Below are 18,727 nucleotides of genomic sequence, written 5' to 3'. Positions count from 1 at the left end.
GCTATTCTTAAAGACCATTGCTCCCCCCCCCAAACATCTTTATTAAATTTTCACATATGACAAAGACAATCTTACATTTATATAAATGAAAAACATGCAAAATGATACCACTTTAGTTGCAAACAATTTACATCACAGACATCCTTGAAACAACTATAGTTGCAAGCATTGTACATCACTTATAAACCTTTCAGTCATTGTCAGTTAAGCATTATATGGCTCATTCAAATCCTGCCTCTTAAACCTTGTTCCTGCTCTACATATAGTGTTCCCACAATTTCCATTTTTTCCTATGAGGTTTGCTCCGTCCCTTTTCTAAAGATCCCAATTCCAGTTGTTTTATCTCAGTTACCATATTCACTACTTCTAGTAAAGTTGGTTTAGACCTTCACTTAAAGACCATTGTTGTTATATTCCTGCCTTTATCCTTAGTTTATTAAAAAAACACCACCTTTCCTTTCTGACTTCTCGGTATGAGTGTTTCTGTGTGGGTGTCTGTGTGTGGGTGTGTGTGTCTCTGTGTCTGTATGTGTGTGTGTGTGTGTGTGTGTGTGTGTGTGTGTGTGTGTGTGTGTGTGTGTGTGTGTGTGTGTGTGTCTGTGTGGCCTTTGTTGCTTGTAATGGCGGACAAATCCATTAAAGGAAATTCCGACTTCAAGAGGTGCCAGAAATGTGACAGGAAGCTTACAAATTCAGATGGATGCACTCTTTGTGTCTGTTGTCTTGGTGTGGTCCATCTATGGACACACTCTTTGTGTCTGTTGCCTTGGTGTAGTCCATCTACAAGAGGACTATGCAATCTGTCACAGCTTTAGCCACAGAACTCTTACTGACCATAGAAACAAGTTAATTTTTATAATGGCCTTATCTGGATCTAAAACTGCAGCCAGTTCATCATCATCTTCTTACTTCTCCTCTACCAAAGCAAAGAAAAATAAGTCAGTCAGTTACGACACATTCATTGAAACCGCCAAGCAAAATTGCTAAGACTCCCACAGTACTGACAGTTTTACTATCAAAATTGCGATACCAAACAAAAAATATTCATTGCATTGAATCACAACACCGCAACATGGAATACTGACTAGTATGTCGAACATCATGCCGATTATTTGAATTCGGCATTATTCGACATACTGTTTCCCCTACACTTTTCAAACCAGTAACATAAGTTCTAGTTGTCAGCAGTACGAATGTACTGCGCAACACTGAGCTACATGTTTTTGCAGGGGGGGGGGCAAGCCCCCCTGCACCCCCAACTCTGAGATCGTACTACAGTGGGGAAAAGGGTAAATTTCCCGATCACTGTGATCTCTAGATCAACCTTCTATGTGCGAATGCACATTGCATTCGCTGAACTGCGACTTGCACACATGAAGTTTTGGCAACACGGGATTCAGCCAACCGTAATTCGACATCTCGTGGTCACCGAACCTTCACTTGTAATTGTGATGGTAAACCATGCTGACAGCTCCCTCAGAACAGGTGGTCCAAAAAAGAAGTAATGTCTTACCATAATGTTCTATCCGTTTGTCGATCTTTACTAATCCTTGACTGTGGAGGCTCATTTCCAAGCCTCAGAACCGACTCGGCTGTTATTCCAGCTCGCTCCTTCCAAAACTCTCGAGCTAAGCTCAGATCGAGTTTGCAAACAATAGTGACAGACAAGAAATAACATATCAGAGGCCATATCTGTGTCTCTATTATGAAAACCAGTCTTTGGAGAGATCCGATCCACTAAGAGTTCTAAAGGCAGGGAGAAGGAGGGAGGGAATGTCAAGAATTAGTGAAGCTCGACAACACAGATGGAACGTTATGGTAAGACATAGCTTCTTTATCTGATGTTGCAATCTTCACATAATCCTTGACTGTGGGACAGAGTCCCTAGCTACCTGGATCTTGGGAGGTCTCATGGAAGAATATTCCTGAGCACCACTGAGCCGAATGATGCATGTCCCCTAGAGACCAGGTCCAATTTGTAATGCATAATAAAGGTATGAGGAGATTCCCATGTCACCACTGCACAAATATCATCTAAAGCTCTGGCATGAAAAATGGCAGATGCTGCTATTGCTCTATTTGAATGGGTTTTTACAGGTCCTGGTGGGTGGAGTCCCTTTCTGTCATTAACAAAGGTGATACAGTCTCTAAGCCATTTAGCCAGAGTAACTTTAGATACTGGACTCCTTAAAATCCTATGAACCTATACTCTAGATTCCCTACATGCATATTAGTTATTTATTGATTGCTTACTAAAGATGACAACATGATTGCACTGCATAATATAAATTCCCAGCATATGGTGCAAGCTAAAGCAGAAGTGTTCTTTTTGTCTCCTCACTCCCTACTGACTCTCACTTTCTGTGATCGATCTACCCATTCATTCCAGTTAGGGAGATGGACAAGTACAGAAGTTATTATTCATGCAACAGTCAGTTTTTTTTTCTTTTTGGGTCTAATCCCTCCCCTTGGTAGCTAATGTTTCTGTGAGCATGTATATCATCATCCCCCAATTGTGCATGCTCCCACCATATGCTAATGAATGCTGTTATCACAAGCTTGATAAGCCAATCCCAGGATTACAGTTAAGGCTGTCTTGTCTGCAAACCTCTACTTACAATTGACAAAACAGACATTGTATCATGAGTCAGTACCTCCTCCCAGGGTATGTGATCTAGCATTTGCCACTCACTCCTACCCTACACTGGCCATCTTTTCCAGCAGCTGAGTCAGTAACTGAATTTAGGTTGTGTAGGTCATAGTTAGAAATTTATCTGTCTGTGCTTCAAAGTCAAACAGGATAAAATAGGAATGGTACGATGTCCAGAGCAGTAATTTAAAGACAAGTATATGCAAAAATGCAAAGTATAGTGCTGAATACATAGGGTTTAGAAAGTCCAAATAGCAAGTGTATATATTTCTAGGTAGTTATATATGACTCTGGTTAAGAGGAGTTACCTAAAGCTGATATTTAAAATAGAGTTATTTGCTGACCCAGCCAAGTTTAGAGACTTTTCCAGAAAGTGGAAGCTGTTCAAGAAAAAGCAGGATTGGCGCTCTGTCAGAGCCTTTGATGCAGCTAACATTGCATTAATTGCAGTTCTTTGTATGTCAGCCTTGTATTTTTTTTATAAATCTTTATTAAATTATCACTTAAGACACAGGTACACATGCATTAATAGAAAAGAAAACAAGCCATATTAACATTTGCCATATTTATACATTATACATTACATGTGATTTCTCTCTTTTAACAACTATTCGCTTCCACATTACATATATTCTTCAATTCCTGCCTTCCCTGAAACCTCACTACTCCTTTTGAATATTATTCTGAGTGTATTGTGTTCACAAATTCCATTTATTTCTATGTAGTTTGCTCATTTCCTTTTCTAAAAATCCCATCAGTAGTTTTTTTATCTACTTTGTAATATCAAGTACTTCAATTACAGCTTAATTAATCCATTTTTAACAACAGCTTCTCTTCTAGACTTGACTTAAATATTTCTAATATCTCTGTAGTATCTCTAGATATTTTTCTTGTCATGTGCTGTCCAAGTTTGTTGACAACCCTTTCAACTTTATGTTGTTTAAGTCATGTTTTTGCCAGGATGTAGAGTGGTGATTCATCACTGGGGCAAAGCAGAAATTCCCTGACTCCAAGAGCAGAATAAGTTATTTCTTACATTTATTTCACTGAATAGCAGTCTTTAACGCTTATAATTGTGCTAAACAGCTAATCCTCTAGATTTTGCACTGTTATAAAGCATTTTATACTGTTTCACTGCATTTGTGTACTGTTTATACTGTTTTAACTGTATTTTTCATTGTCAGGTAGCATAGTCGGGATAGAGGCCTGCTGTTATCCAGGCCTGGTCGTTTTATTTGTTAAGTTTCCTGTGTTTCTAGCAGCCATCTTCTGCTGATAGAGAACACAGAGCACTGTGTGTAAAGTATTAACTGGAAATTTTCTCTATTTGTTAAACATCTGTTTGTTTGTTCTGATTTCCTTCCAAGGAGTGTATTATATAACTGATTTGTTTGCAGTTAAAAGCTCACAGCTGTTTTTCTGCTGTGATAAACATTTCTGTAGTCTTTATGCCTAAACTACTGTAGCTACTAGCTGTAATAGTTCCCCACTCCCTAGTGGTGTCTTGTTCTTATACTTGGTGGCTTTGCAGTTGCCCGCCCCTACTGTAAATTTGATCTAGGACACTCCTCCCAATCTAGTGTCATTAGCTCATTCTACCTAATACACAGAGAGAACATTTGAGAAGGCCAACCCACTTAGGTTCTTAACCAATTATCTTCTTTTCCTTCTTTTACCCTTTCCACTTTACAAAAAAAAAAAACTTTGCTAGAATTTCCTTGTGTTCTGAGTGAATGTGCATCTCAGCTGACAAGTATATATTTTGGCACTTTTTAACTGTTCAGAGTTGAATAAAACAATAATTGAATTCAGTTCAGAATACAGTTTGAATAAATAGCATTTATCTAAACTGTATTTGCTTTAACATTGCTACACACTCAAGTGTGCTAGCTTGCACTGCACTTGAATTGTTTTTTAGTGCTGTTTCCTGCCTTTCCTGTAACTAGTCTAGTCCAGATACAGGTTTGCTGTATCCAGGACTGTTTATAAGCTTCTGAGCCCCCCAAGCCTTTCTGTGTTGGAGGGAAGCCTTCTAGCTTATCAGTGGGAGTGGTAAACACTAGGTAGTCTATCTATCACAAGAGGAATGGTTTCTGGCCCATAAATTGTAGTTGATTGGCCGATTGGGCATTTTTTCCACCACTTTCAACTTTCTGGTTTAAAAGCCCACATTTGCACTTGTTTCCCACCTTTCCTGTAACTAGTCTAGTCCAGATACAGATTTGCTATATCCAGGACTGTTTGTAAGCTTCTAGCCCCCCAAGCCTTTCTTTGTTGGATGGAAGCCTTCTAGCTTATCAGGAGTGGTAAGCAATAGGTAGCCTATCTACCACAAGAAGAGTGGTTTCCAGGCCAGAAATTGTAGTTTATTGGCCGTTTGGTCAGTTTTTCCATCTCTTTCAACTTTCTGGTTTAAAAGCCCGCGTTTGTGCTTGTTTCCCACCTTTCCTGTAACTAGTCTAGTCCAGGTACAGATTTGCTGTATCCAGGACTGTTTGTAAGCTTCTGAGTGGTGCCAAAGTCTGCTCTTCAAAATTTTCCCATAGATCTGCTAGTTCTCTCCTCTCCTGCACTTTTACTAGCTTATTAGTCTAGCACTTTACCAGACTTCTTGTAGTAGTTATTGTAGCACACAAAGTGCTACCAGCCCTAAAATTTCTACAGGGAAACAGCTCCAGTACCTATTATTAACGTCCATCCCTCCAGGCATGTCTGAAGGTCAATTCCCTGTGCGTCTCCTTTTAACCTGGTGAACTTGGGCATCCTGAGGCAATGTAACAGCTGCCTCATGTACACTGACAAACCTCTCCTCTTACTTCCCAACGCTCAGACTTGCGAGAGATGCACTTATATATCCAGATTGGAAGTCACGCACTCTCCAGCCAATACCGGAATAGCTGGTCAAGAGGAGAAGGTCAACACTTACACCACACCACATGGAACACATCTACAGAACACACACCAGCACTGCCTTCACATAAAAACACAAACCACACACCCACCTTTGCGGAGGCTCTCAATAAAAATCTACCCAAATAGCAAAGACCTCCAAGGCAGAAATGCACTTGACCACCACAACACAGCACTAATCACAAGACACGTAACTCTCCTAAACAGTGTGCCGCTCAACCAAAGCCCCTAAGGCAAAACAGCATGCCCAACACACTAGTTATAGGTGACTCGATAGTGAGGCACACTGATGTCCCACTCACTAGGTTGAATAAGGAGAAAGTAACAGTCATCTGCCTGTCAGGTGCCAGGATCTGCCACATAATGCACGCACTCAGGTCCATCAACAACAGTTACAAATATGACTCTGTCATTGTACATGTGGGTGTGAGTGACCTGAGACATACCTCCCTGGACTACATGAAAAGAGACACGGAGGAGCTCTCGGATTATGTAGCCCAGAAGAGTACGACACTAGCCCTGAGCAGCATCCTCCATCACCCAGAATGATATCACAGTACAAGCAGAAAATGACTGATTTCAACAATTGGCTAAGTTTCTGGTGTCATTCTAAGGGGATCCAGTATCTGTCTGCCTGGGATGACATGATTAACAGACCTCAATGCTTTGCCAGAGATGGCCTGCATCTGTCACCCCTGGGCTTCCGGATTCTGGCCAAGGCTCTTGCCACCCCTGAAGTGCCTTTTTTTAGGTGGTGTTCCAAAGACCAAATTACCACTGCAACAGCTACAAACAAACAATCTGAGGGTCATGCTGCTCAACTCTAGACGTCTAAATCTCAAAATGCACTCTCTCGAAGCACTCCTTAAAATGGAAAACATCGGCATTTGTGCTGTAACAGAGACCTGGTTTAAAGCAGCAGAAAGCACCCCTGCACTACTAGGCTATAACTCATTCCACATCTTTCGGCCCCAGAACTTGGACTGAAGCTCCAAAGCCGGTGGTGTTTCTATATTCATAAAGGATGCGCACACCTCCAGACTGGTAGCCCAACATAACACATCAGAGATACTTCAGTTGCAGCTAACATTGGGTAAGACAGCAATTCAGGTTGTAGCCTGCTGTAGGTCCCCAGCCATGTCCCAAGACTCACACTCCACATTCCTAAGCACACTGTAGAATATTCGGGTCCAACCTAACATTCTCATACTGGGCTTCAACTACCCCTCCATTAACTGGGAAAGCTACTCGTGTACCAGTACACTTGCCCAACATTTCCTGGAATTCGTTAATTCCAATTTCCTGGACCAACTCGTTCTTACCCCCACTAGAGGTAGTAGCATCCTTTACCTGGTCATTATTAACATGGGCGATCATTACACTATGCCACTAGTCAACTCCTCCATGGTTAGAACCGACCTCAGACTAATCACCTTGGAAATACACATCACTCCCACTCTGCCCCCGCACACCCCCGCAAAGGTAATCAACATGAAAAACTTCTCCATGGCTAACTTTGGGTTCTTAAAAACAGAGGTATATAACTTCACGGCACCCTTGCAAATGGGGAATAGTTGCAAGACTGCCGAATCATACACCAATGCACTGTACGAACACATACACAAATGCATGGATCTCGCCAAACCCAACAGTACCAAGATGCTCTCCTCCAAAAAAGGAAGCCAATCTGGTGGTCCCCTGCCATAAACAAACTCTACAACAGAAGGATGAAACTGATGCAGAATAAGGTGAAGTCTCAAGACTTGAAAAACTCCCTTATCAGCCTCAGAAAAAGTTGTGATCCCTCATCATATCCTCTAAAGCTAGCTATGAAAATAGGATTGCAGCAGATAGTAAAGACAACCACAAGGCCTTCTATAGTTATGTAAAGAATCTCCACGGCAATACCCTGATTTGCTCTGAGCTACTGCACAATGGTACCTCCTATACCGAGCCAACAGATATTGCCAATATACTGGCTGACAGATTCAGTGCCAACTTTACCCCCCCCCCCCCACCAAAGGACCAAACACAATACCAGTAGATTGCCAGGCACCCAGTATTACTGGTGCATAGGTTAAAACAGCACTGTCCAAGGTCAAGAATACAGCTTCTATGGGACCTGGCAATATCCCTGGCTGTGTTCTACATGAACTGCAGAGTGAACTGACTCCTCACCTGTATACCCTGTTCAGTCACAGCCTCACCTCAGGCTTTGTCCCTACCAAATGGCACACTGCTACAGTCATCCCTCTCTGCAAAGGAGGAGCAATTACAGACCCTGAGAACTATCGTCCCATTAGCCTGAAGTGTCTGATATGCAAAGCTGTGGAACGCATCATCATGGACCTAATAAACAAGGATATAGGGAGTCTCCAAACTCTGGATCCCACACAGTTTGGTTTTGTGAAGGGTAGATCATGCCTCCTCAACCTGGTTGACTTCTTTGAGTCTGTTACGAGAGTTGTGGATGAAGGCAAGGTGGTTCATACAGCCTACCTTGATCTGGCCAAGGCCTTTGATACCATTCCTCACTCAAGAATCAGAGAAAAACTCACTAAGCTAGGCATCAACCCATATATCACTAGGTGGGTTGCAAACTGGCTCACAGATGGAACCACAGTATGGAAGTAGCTGAGACTGCTGACCAGTCACGAGTGGAGTCCCACAGGATTTGGTCCTGAGTCCTCTCCTGTTTGGTATCTACTTCTGTGAAGTCCAAGCCAACACGAAGGGACTCTGGCTGACAAAGTTCATAGACGATTGCAAGTTGGGAGCTATTATTAACTCCCCAAGTGATGTTGACAGCCTACAGAAAGGTCTCACTGAGACCAATGACTGGTGTCAGAACCAAGGCCTCAAGCTCAATGCCAAAAAATGTGTCATCATCCCCTTTGGGAAAAACCCAGTTTCCATGAATTACCACATCAATGGTAGTCCACTGAACACAGAAGGCGTCATAAGAGATCTGGGAACACTGGTTGACAGCAACCTCTCTTTTGACCACCACATTGCCACTGTGGTCAGAAAGTCCTTCTATGTAGCACTTCTCATTACTAAGGCTTTTGCATCCAGGAAGAAAGAGGTCATTATCTCCCTCTACTCTTCCCTCATTAGGCCAGTCATCAAGTACAATGCTCCATTGGGCATGTACTTCACTAGACACCTGCAACAACTGGAGAGGCCACAAAAGTACCTCACAGTGAGGATCCTAGGCCTTAAATACTTGTCCTTTATGGACAGACTCAAAAAAAGTCCAACCATTCTTTGTCTCGTATCGCCTACTTAGAGGTGATCTGTGCTTAACTTACAAAGCCATGTCTGGCCCAGCTCTGTTAGAAATGCTACATCTAAACAAATCCCAATCCCTCCACAGCACACGCTCCAGAGACCTCTACCTCATTACCAAAATCAACAGAACATGCTGTAGGGACAGGTTCATACCCCAGAGACTGCCCATGTTATGGAATAGACTTCCCATACATGTCAGACAGAGCACCTCACTGACCCTCTTCAAGAGAAATCTTGATGAGTGGATGGGAAATCTCCCTGGATCACTCCAGTGGCACTACTTGACAGAAGCACTGGGAACTAAGGTCAGGTGACATGATGCCAGGGTAATCCTATGGGCTAGGCTTGTAAAGGTTCCAGGGCCATTAGCCTAGTACACACCTATGAACCTTAAGTCAATGTGCTGAAAGTTTTTGTGCTGTGGAGTTATCAAAAAACAGATGCTTAACAGCAGTAGCCTTTCTAAACTCATGCCTATTACCCAAATAGTCCGTTAGTTTCCCTTTAGCACACTGCAGGTGCTTGTCTTCTTTTTCTGCCCGATTCCCCTTATTCTGACATAATTTAACCTTTGTCAGCCCCTCTGTGCAATTCCTATTACTTCTTTCCCATATCTCTTTCTCTGGTATCTCTACCATACCTTTAAATTCTGTTTTTTTCACTCCATCATTATCATCCATTCATGTTCCCACAAGCATTCATGCAATGTAAAGCTCAGAAATGAGAAGGGAGCCTCAAGGTTTCCTTCCTTGTTAGTTCTCCACATATATCAGACATGTTTTATAGGTTCATAGGTAAATACTAGACTAGCTGCCCTTGCAGGCCATTTTAAGCCTAGCTAGTTTCCCTTTAAGGATGAGAATCAAACCCTGTACTTTGTGTCTTTAAGGTAAACACCTTGACCATTATACTAATCCCCAACCCTCATAATAATAATACCCATTTGTTTATCAGGGAGGCCCACTGGACATATAGTCCCTTTTCATGGGTGAAGTGGGGACAGTGTCTGAATAAGTTAGTTGTGTCAAGTCACGCAGTAGCCACATGAGGTTTGAGGCTCACCACCTTAAACCTTTGCACCAACTGCCAGTGATCTTCATTGCAGAGAAAGACATAATTTTGATATTCTGGAGCTCGTTTGGTTCCTTGTGGGATGGTGTCTCATTTAAGAAAGTACAGTTATGCTTGAACTCTTTCTTGTACATGGGTTTGGAATGTGTTTGGTGGTGGTGTTGCATCCTCTATGAACATCTGCACTAGTCCTTCCATGGAGCCAACCATTGCAGATATCATCAGATGAATTTGGGGGCATCCTGTATTTGCTGCTGAAGTTCAAAGGAGGGCTAATTACCAGTACTGTCCTCCAGCAGACTGAAGTGAGACCCTGACTGCTCATTGTAAGGATGATCTCTCTGTGGTCATTGGAGAGTTTTAGCATTTTTTGAGCCTGTGCCTTATCCCTGCATCACTGGTGGACAGGGAGGTCCAACACATGGACAGGGGTGTGCCACAGCAATATACCCATATTGGTCAGCCTAGCTGCATTCATCCCATCAAAGAACACCTTGACAGACATTTGCTAGCTTCTTCGTTTGACAGAAGTAATTTCTTCAGGTACGGGTTCCAGTCCCTCCTGGGTATTTACTTGGTTTCTTGCCTAGTAAACTCTATAGATGGCATTGGTTGCTCATGGGATTGCTATAGTAATCTCATGAAACTCAGCAGCATTGGATGTAGGTGGCTATCTGCCATATTGCATGTTCTACTTCCTTGCTCACTGGCAATTTGCTCTTTTGAGAAGAAATTAAGACAGCAGAGGGGTTCTTGGTACACAGCCAAATATTCTTCACTAGTCCTTCCTTCTGGGCCGGCTGCTTTCTTTCACAGGCTGCTAGTCTAGTTCATTCACTTCTTGATTGGGGGAATAAGGATAGCTTTCTAGAGCTCTGGAAGAACAGTGCCTGACATTTGGCAAGATGGGGGGGGGGGGTGGATCCTTGGTAGGCTGTCTGCTGCTGCAGTATTTTGCTTCTTAACATGATCCTGTGGGAGAGCCAAATAAGTAGACTCAAGGCTTTACAACCTGGTGGGCTGTGGGGGCTGCTCCACCTCATGGGATAAGGGTATTGTTGCCTCCACCCTGGCTTCAGACTTCTGCTGTTTGCTAAACAGTGGGAATCGCACCTTTCTTCTGTCTTCCTTTCAGGGAGGTGAGGGCACCCTTAGGATGCACAAAAACTTGTTCTTTCTGTTTTCAAAATGAACTGCCTCCCATGGGTGGAAAGATGACTGACCAGGTAAGTTCTCAGCCCCAAAGCATTTCAGGCATTTTCCATTTGCAGGATTATGAATAGAAACAGAAATGAAGACCTTCTATATTTCCTTCTAGGGAAGGGATGAGGTAAGGTTTGTTTGACCTTGGATTTCTAGGATTGGGAGTAATCCATTAAGGACCTCACTTCATTCTGTAGTGAAGAACATTTGGATATGCTTCCTTCTTCTTTGATGTGCCCTGTATCCTTCCACTTGAGGACTGATTGGCTGGCTTTGTGTCATTCTTCCTCTTCCCCAGGAGGGCTGCCTTACTCAGGCCTTCTATCTGGCATGGGAGGTGGCCTTGGCTTTTTGAGCTAAGATTGCCTTAAACTTGGTGTAGTAGTTTCCCCTGGAGGTTACCTTTGATCCTTGCTTCCTTAGTGGATGGAGCAGCAGAGGATGGAAGTCTCGTCTTACCCTTCTTTCACGAGAATGAGGGAGGATTTGCATCTTTGTTTGATGGGGATTTCCTGAGTTGAGAAGCGAGTCTTCTAAAGTCATCACACCACCTTCCATCTTTTGTAACACATTTATTAAATTATGACTTAAATACTGGGGCACATACATTAACAGAAAAGAAAAAACATATTAACATTTCCCGTTTGAATACATTATACATGTCATGTGTTTTCTTTCTTTATAACTGTCATCAGTCCAACACTGCATACATTTCTCACTTTCTGCCTTCCCTTAAACCTCATTCCCACTACTGAGTTTTACACTGCATGTATTGTTCCCACAAATTCCATTTATTTCAATGGAATCTGCTCATTCCCATTTCTAAAGTTTCTTCTTCCACTTCTTTTACCTGTTTTACAGTATTCAACACTTCAAATACAGTTGGTTTAGACTTGTATGTCCATTTTCTAGTAATTGCTTTTTTGGCATCCAAGAGAATTAGACTTAATAAGGCCTTACTATGAATCAGCACTTCAGATCTTGTATTCCAGTTCAAAAGAATTAGTTTCTTAGTTACAACAATTTGCTCCCCCAGTACTTTGACAGAGTAGTCTGTAGGGAATTTTTAAAATTTGCCAACTCATCCCCCCCCCAAAAAAAAAAAAAAAAAAAACGTGTTCCCAGTTATCTCTTTCTTCTCTATCACATCTCCAACATTTGCTGTCTACCAGAGGAAAAATCTGCTTGGAGTATAAAATACCCATGCAAACACTTGAAGCAGAAATCATAAACCTTTAAGACTTTGGTGCATACTTGGGAGCCATATATATAGATATGTGTGTGTGTGTGTGTGTGTGTGTGTGTGTGTGTGTGTGTGTGTGTGTGTGTGTGTGTGTGTGTGTGTGTCCTCTCATTGTTCCCTTATAAACTGCATTTCCAGTCTCTCCTACCAGTGTCTTCTAACCTCCTCTTATTAATTCTTATGCATCTTATATGCCATACTAGTCGTTCCTTTTTTTAACCTCAGCTTCTGTTCTAGATTAATTTAAAAACTCTGCCAGACTCCTAAGGACTCCTCTGGATCTTTCTAGTCACCTGTGCTCTGATATCATTTCCTGGTAGGAAAAGCAATCTCTTACCTGCAATCCAGACTACTTCTTGTCCTCATTCCACTATATTACCTTTCCCTGTATAGCTATTTGCTTCCAGTGCCTTGGTTCCTTTGCCAGTTTTCTCCAGTGAATTCCATCCCCCTCTTGCCTATTTTGTGTACCCCTACTTGCAGTCATCCCTATTGTCAAAATATTTCTCCATTCCAGTGTTGGCTTGGTTCTTAGAATTCTTTCTGCACTTTATAAGTATAATATTCTCTATGTTGTTATTCTCCTTAAGGAATTGAATACACCCCCCCCCCCGCTCTTTATTTCTTGAATTTTCCCGCTTCATCATCATCCCTTTCCACTTTGAATTATAACCTTCTGCTTGTCTTATTTATATGTGCAGCTCTATAATATCCCTTCTCATTAGGTAATCCCAAACTGCCTTGTTCTGTTGGAAGGATCACCTTATCCTACTTTGCCCTATTCCTGTTGCAGATAAAATCCTTCATTTCTTTATTAATTATTCTCCACAACTTCTTTTCTGATTAAAAAAACTATGCCTGACTTGTGTATAAAACTAATGGACTAAAACATTTTCACTGCTCTGTCTTTGTCTCTCCATATCCATAAAATAGAATTTCCAGTTTCTCAGTTTTTATATTATCTTTTGTTTAGTCTCTTCCCATATATCCCTAGCTGCCATAACAGAAGCCTTTTTATTCCATATTCCAATACTTCATCTTATCGTGTTTCTATAAATATGGGTATAGCTGAACCAGTTCTTGTGTGGGTGCAGAATTTATGGCTATATCCTCTGTGTTATCTTCATTAATTTTATATCCTGAAACAACTTGAAACTGTCTGAAAATGTTCCACAACACCGAGATGTCCTTTTGTGGATTTATCAAGTAATGCCACCTTACATTTTTTTTAAAAACACCTTTATTGAATTATCACTTGTGACACAGGCATATTTACATTTATATAAAAGTAATCAAACTGTATTAACAAGTTCACATTTAAAACATTGTACTTCACATATATTGCTATATATCATGTAACCTAAGCAGCATTACATAAATTATTCAGTTCCTGCCATTTTTTAAACAAGAAACATCTTTATTAAACCATCACTTAAAACATTGATAATCATACAGTTATATAAATGAAAACAAACCCCACTGACACAATCCTAGTTGCAAGCATTTTACCTCACAAACCATTCTGAAACACTCCCAGCTGCAAACATTATACACCACTTGTCTACCCAATCATTTTCAGTCATACATTGCATAGCTCATTTAAGTTCTGGCTTCATTTAAACGTCATTCCTCCCCTGTATGTACTGTTCCCACAATTCCCATTTTTTCATATGTTGTTTGCTCCTACCCTTTTCTGAAGATCTCAGTTCCGGTTATTTTATCTCTGTTACAATATTCACTACTTCTAATATAGTTGGTTTAGATTTTGATTTCCATTTTCTAGTAACTGCTTTTTTGACAGTCACCATAATTGGACACAGCAAGGCCTTACCATGTCCAGGCAGTTCCAGTTCTGTATCATACCTCAGAAAATCCATCTCCCTTGTCACACCAATCTGCCCACAGCAGCAACTCCAGCAGTGCATCCAGCAGGGAATCCATAAAGTCTGCCAACTCATCGCACTCCCAGAAAATATGTTCTCAATTACTTCTTTCTTCCCCATTACACCTCCAACATTTGCTGTCTACCTGAAGAAAAATTCTCTGGAGTTTACTTGGGGAATAAAAATATTCATGTAAACATTTCCAAGCAAAAATCCTAAATCTTCTCAATTTGTGTTGCATATTTGGGATACATACATATATCCTCCCGTTGTTTCTTTGTGAATTGCTTATCCATTCTCTTTTCCCAATCCTTTCTAACCTCAACTGATTGATTCTTATAGTTATCATGCAATATTTTATATGCTGTACTAATCATTCCTTTTTTAATGGCATCTTCTGTTCTAGATTCTGCTAAAACTTTACCAGTGCTGGTCTTTCATTTAGGACCATCCTATTTCTTTCTCTTTGCCTATACTCTGATATCAATCCTTGAAAGGGAAGGCAATTTCTAACCAGTTGTATAAATAAATTATTGGTGTCTTCCCATTCTATCATCTTTCCCTCTCTAGTTATTTGCTCCCAATATCTTGGTTCCTTTGTTTGGTTTCTCCAGTAAATTCCAGCCCCCTCTTGCCTATTGTCTGTATCCTTAATTGCAGTCATCAGTATTGGCAGAATCTCCTTTCTCCATTCCCGTGTTGGCTTAGTTCTTAGGATACTTTCTGCTACTTTATGGATATAATATTCTGTATGGTTATTGTCATTCTCCTTAAATGCCTGCATCCAAAATCCCAGTCTCTCCTTTTCTTGAGCTTTCCCCCTGTTTCAAGATCATCCCTTTCAACTTTGAATTATAGCTTTCTGCTTGTGCTTTGTATAGGAGCCTTAACTGTGTAGCTGTGAAATACCCCTTAAAATCGGGTAATCCCAATCCGCCCTGTTCTACTGGAAGAATCAGCTTATCACACTTGATTATTGCCGTTTTCCCCTCCCAGATAGTCCTTCAGCTCTTTATTAATTGCTATGTACATCTTCTCCTCTGGTTGATAAAAATATGCCTGACCTGTGTATATGACTAAAGGGACTAAAAACATTTGAACTGCTTGTATTTTACTAGCTACATCCATATAACAAAACTTCCATTTTCTCAGTTTTTGTATTATCTTTTGTTTAATCTCTTCCCACATATCCTTAGCTGTCACACCAGAATCATTTTTTATCCATATTCCTAAGTACTTCATTTTATCATGTTCCCATACATATGGATATTGCTAAACCAGTTCATGTGTGGGTACATAATTTACCACTATTGCCTTTGTTTTAGCTTCATTAATTTTGTATCCCGAAAATATTTGAAACTGTCTAGAAATGTTCCACAACACTGTAATGTATCTTTCTGGTTTTGCCAGGTATAAGATAATATCATCTGCAAATAGAGCCAGCTTTTCTTGACTACCATACCAATTATATCCTTGAATTTCTGCATTATTTATTTTCTTTGCCAGTGATTCTAAATATAATGCAAATAACAAAGGGGAAAGAGGACACCCCTGCCTGGTTCCTGTGCTCAATCAGAAATTATCAGAGAGGACCCCACCCACTTCAATTTTCAGCTCTGATTCCTTATATATATATATATATATATATATATCCTCCTAATCAACCTTATAATTTTTTCAGGAAATGCAAATGCTTCCATTACCCTGCTCATAAAGTCCCAGCGTACTCTGTCAAATGCTTTCTCTGCATCAAGACCCACCAACAGTAATGGTATTTTCTTATATTCTGCTTCCCTCTGGATAATCAGTGTTATGTTAATATTGTCAGATGTTGCCTCCCCTCCACAAATGCACACTGATCCATATCTATCAATTTTGGCATTACTTTTGCCATTCTTTTAGCTATTAAAGACATGAACAGTTTATAGTCATGGCTTATTATTGAAATAGGCCTGTATGAAGCTAGATCTGATGGATCCTTACTGTCTTTATGTATTACAGCTACCACTGCTTTCTTCCAGGATTTTGGTAATTCTCCTCCTCTTAAAATACTTTTAAACAAAATCTTCCAGATCTTCATCATTTTTTTTTCTTTCCTAGCTTCCAAACTTCCACAGGAATGCCATGTGTTCCTGGAGACTTTCATGTAGATTGCTTATACATCAGAATTTTTATCTCATTTCCTTCTATCCTGTTAGTAATTGAGTTTAATCTGCCTCTAAGCTTGGCATATTTAATTCTTCCATAAACATTTCCATTTGTATCTTTTCTTGATTTCCATATTTTTCTGCTTTATACAGACTTTCATAGAATTTCTGAAATACTTCTAATACTTCAACAGGATCTCTTGTTATATTCCTTGTTGTAGGCTCCCAAAGCTTGGCGACAACCTTTCTGCTTTCTGTTGCTTGAATCGCTGTGCTAAAAGTTTTTATGCTGTAGTATTATCAAAAAACAATTGCTTTTAACAGCAGTCTTTCTAAACTCTTGCATATTATCAAGGTAATCCCTTACTTTCTGCTTAGCATTTTGCAGTTGATCCTCTTTTTATTATGTGAGATTCCCCCTATTCTGCAATACTTTAACATTTGTCAGTCTCTCTAAATAATTCTTATTACTTCTTTACCATAGCTCCCTTTCTTTTATTTCCACCCTATTTTTAAACTCCATCTTAATTTTATCCCACTCCGTAGCTATATTTTCAGAAGAAATAGATCCAGAATAATCTCCACTACCCATTTCTTAAATTCCTCTCTTTTCACCAGATAGTTGGGAAAGTGCCAGTGTCTCATTTTTATTTCATTACCCTGTGTTTTTATTTTAGTTGTTATTGGCACATGATCTGAAATTGTTAAGGGGAGCGTATAAAACCTTCAATTAAATCACATGTTCCTGTGAAATGTAAATTCTGTCTAACCTAGCCCAGTTTTTATATCTTGGGGAATAATATGTAAATTCAGTCTGAACTCCTATTATTGCCAAATATTTTCATAAGTTTCTTCCTCCTTCTTTATGCTTTCCATTCTACCCCCCCAACACATTTTCAGTGCTGCAAATCAAATGCCAGTCCCCACCTATAGGAAATACAGACTGCTCTGCAAATTGTAGCATGTTACAGGCCACCCTCACAAACTCAGGAACCTCACATGGCCTTCCTGAAAACACTAGAGGGGATAAATGTATCACCAAACACCATCATACTAGGTGACTTCAATTACCCTAATATAGACTGGGAACACTACTCAAGCCCAAACACCCTAGCCCAAAAGTTCCTGGAATTCATAAACTCAATGCCATGGAACAACTAGTCACCATCCCCACAAGAGGAGATAACATACTTGATCTCATCATCACGAACATGGGAGCACAATGTTCAACACCGGAAGTATACCCCTCACTGGTGAGATCAGATCACAAACTAATCTCGCTGGAGGTCCTCATCCCACCCCACCTGAAATAAAAAAGACCACAGTAAAGAACTTCTCAAAAGCCGACTTCACACTTCTAAAGACTAGTGTGGTCTCCTTTAAGGCCCCCGAGCCAAGGGAAACAGTACTCAAGCCGCTGAATCACTTACAAATGCCTTCTACCAGCACCTGCAGGACTGCATGGATAAGGCAATCCCAAGCAAAACAAAGACTCTTTGTACCAAAGGCAAGCGTCCAGTCTGGTGGACCCCAGCCATAAACAAACTCTACAACAAAAGGAGGAAGCTACTACAAGATAGAGCAAAATCCTTAAAAGGTAAGACACACTTGATCACTATAAGTAAAAAACTAAGAGCTCTCATAAAATCATCCAAAGCAAATTTCGAGAGAAAAATAGCTAAAGACTCAAAAGACAATCATAAGGCCTTCTTTAGCTATGTTAGAAACCTGGGAGGAAACTCCCAGATATGCTCAGAACTAGTTCAAAATGATGTGAAGATTACTGATCCTACAGACATTGGCAACATACTGGCTGACAGGTTCAGTGCAAACTCCCAAAAGGAGAGATATCTATACCAAACGATTGCAGCCCCCCAAACATCTCCAGCGCCCAAGTGAGATCTGCTCTCTCCAAAGCAAAAAACACAGCATCCATGGGACCTGGCTGTGTGCTCCACGAACTCAATGAGGAATTAAACCCACAGCTAGGACAGCTGTTTAATCAAAGTCTTACCTCTGGATACGCACTCCAGGAGTGGCGCACTGCAACTGTGGTCCCACTTCACAAAGGCGGTGCCTCCACCGACCCTGGAAATTACCGGCCCATTAGCTTGACAAGCCTTATCTGCAAAGCCATGGAGAGGATCATAATGGACCTCATAAATAAAGACATAGGGAATTTGCAGACTTTGGATCCAACCCAGTTTGGCTTTGTCAAGGGCAGATCATGCCTTTTAAACTTGGTTGACTTTTTCGAAACAGTCACCAAAGCCATTGATGAGGGAAAGGCAGTCCATACAGCCTACCTCGATCTGGCTAAGGCCTTCGA

General features: G+C 40.8%; 1 protein-coding gene across 1 annotated transcript in view; it reads left to right on the top strand.

Annotated features, from left to right (window-relative positions):
- The window catches only part of CROCC (ciliary rootlet coiled-coil, rootletin), a 2,018,646-nt gene that overhangs the window by 966,596 nt on the left and 1,033,323 nt on the right, over positions 1 to 18,727 (top strand). The window lies entirely within an intron of this gene.

This window comes from Protopterus annectens, chromosome 2.part0, assembly GCF_019279795.1.
Source record: "Protopterus annectens isolate FY-2018-M chromosome 2.part0, PAN1.0, whole genome shotgun sequence".
Classification (NCBI taxonomy): Eukaryota; Metazoa; Chordata; order Ceratodontiformes; family Protopteridae; genus Protopterus; species Protopterus annectens.
Note: the sequence above shows the minus strand (reverse complement) of the source record. Positions and strands in the feature narration are given on the sequence as shown.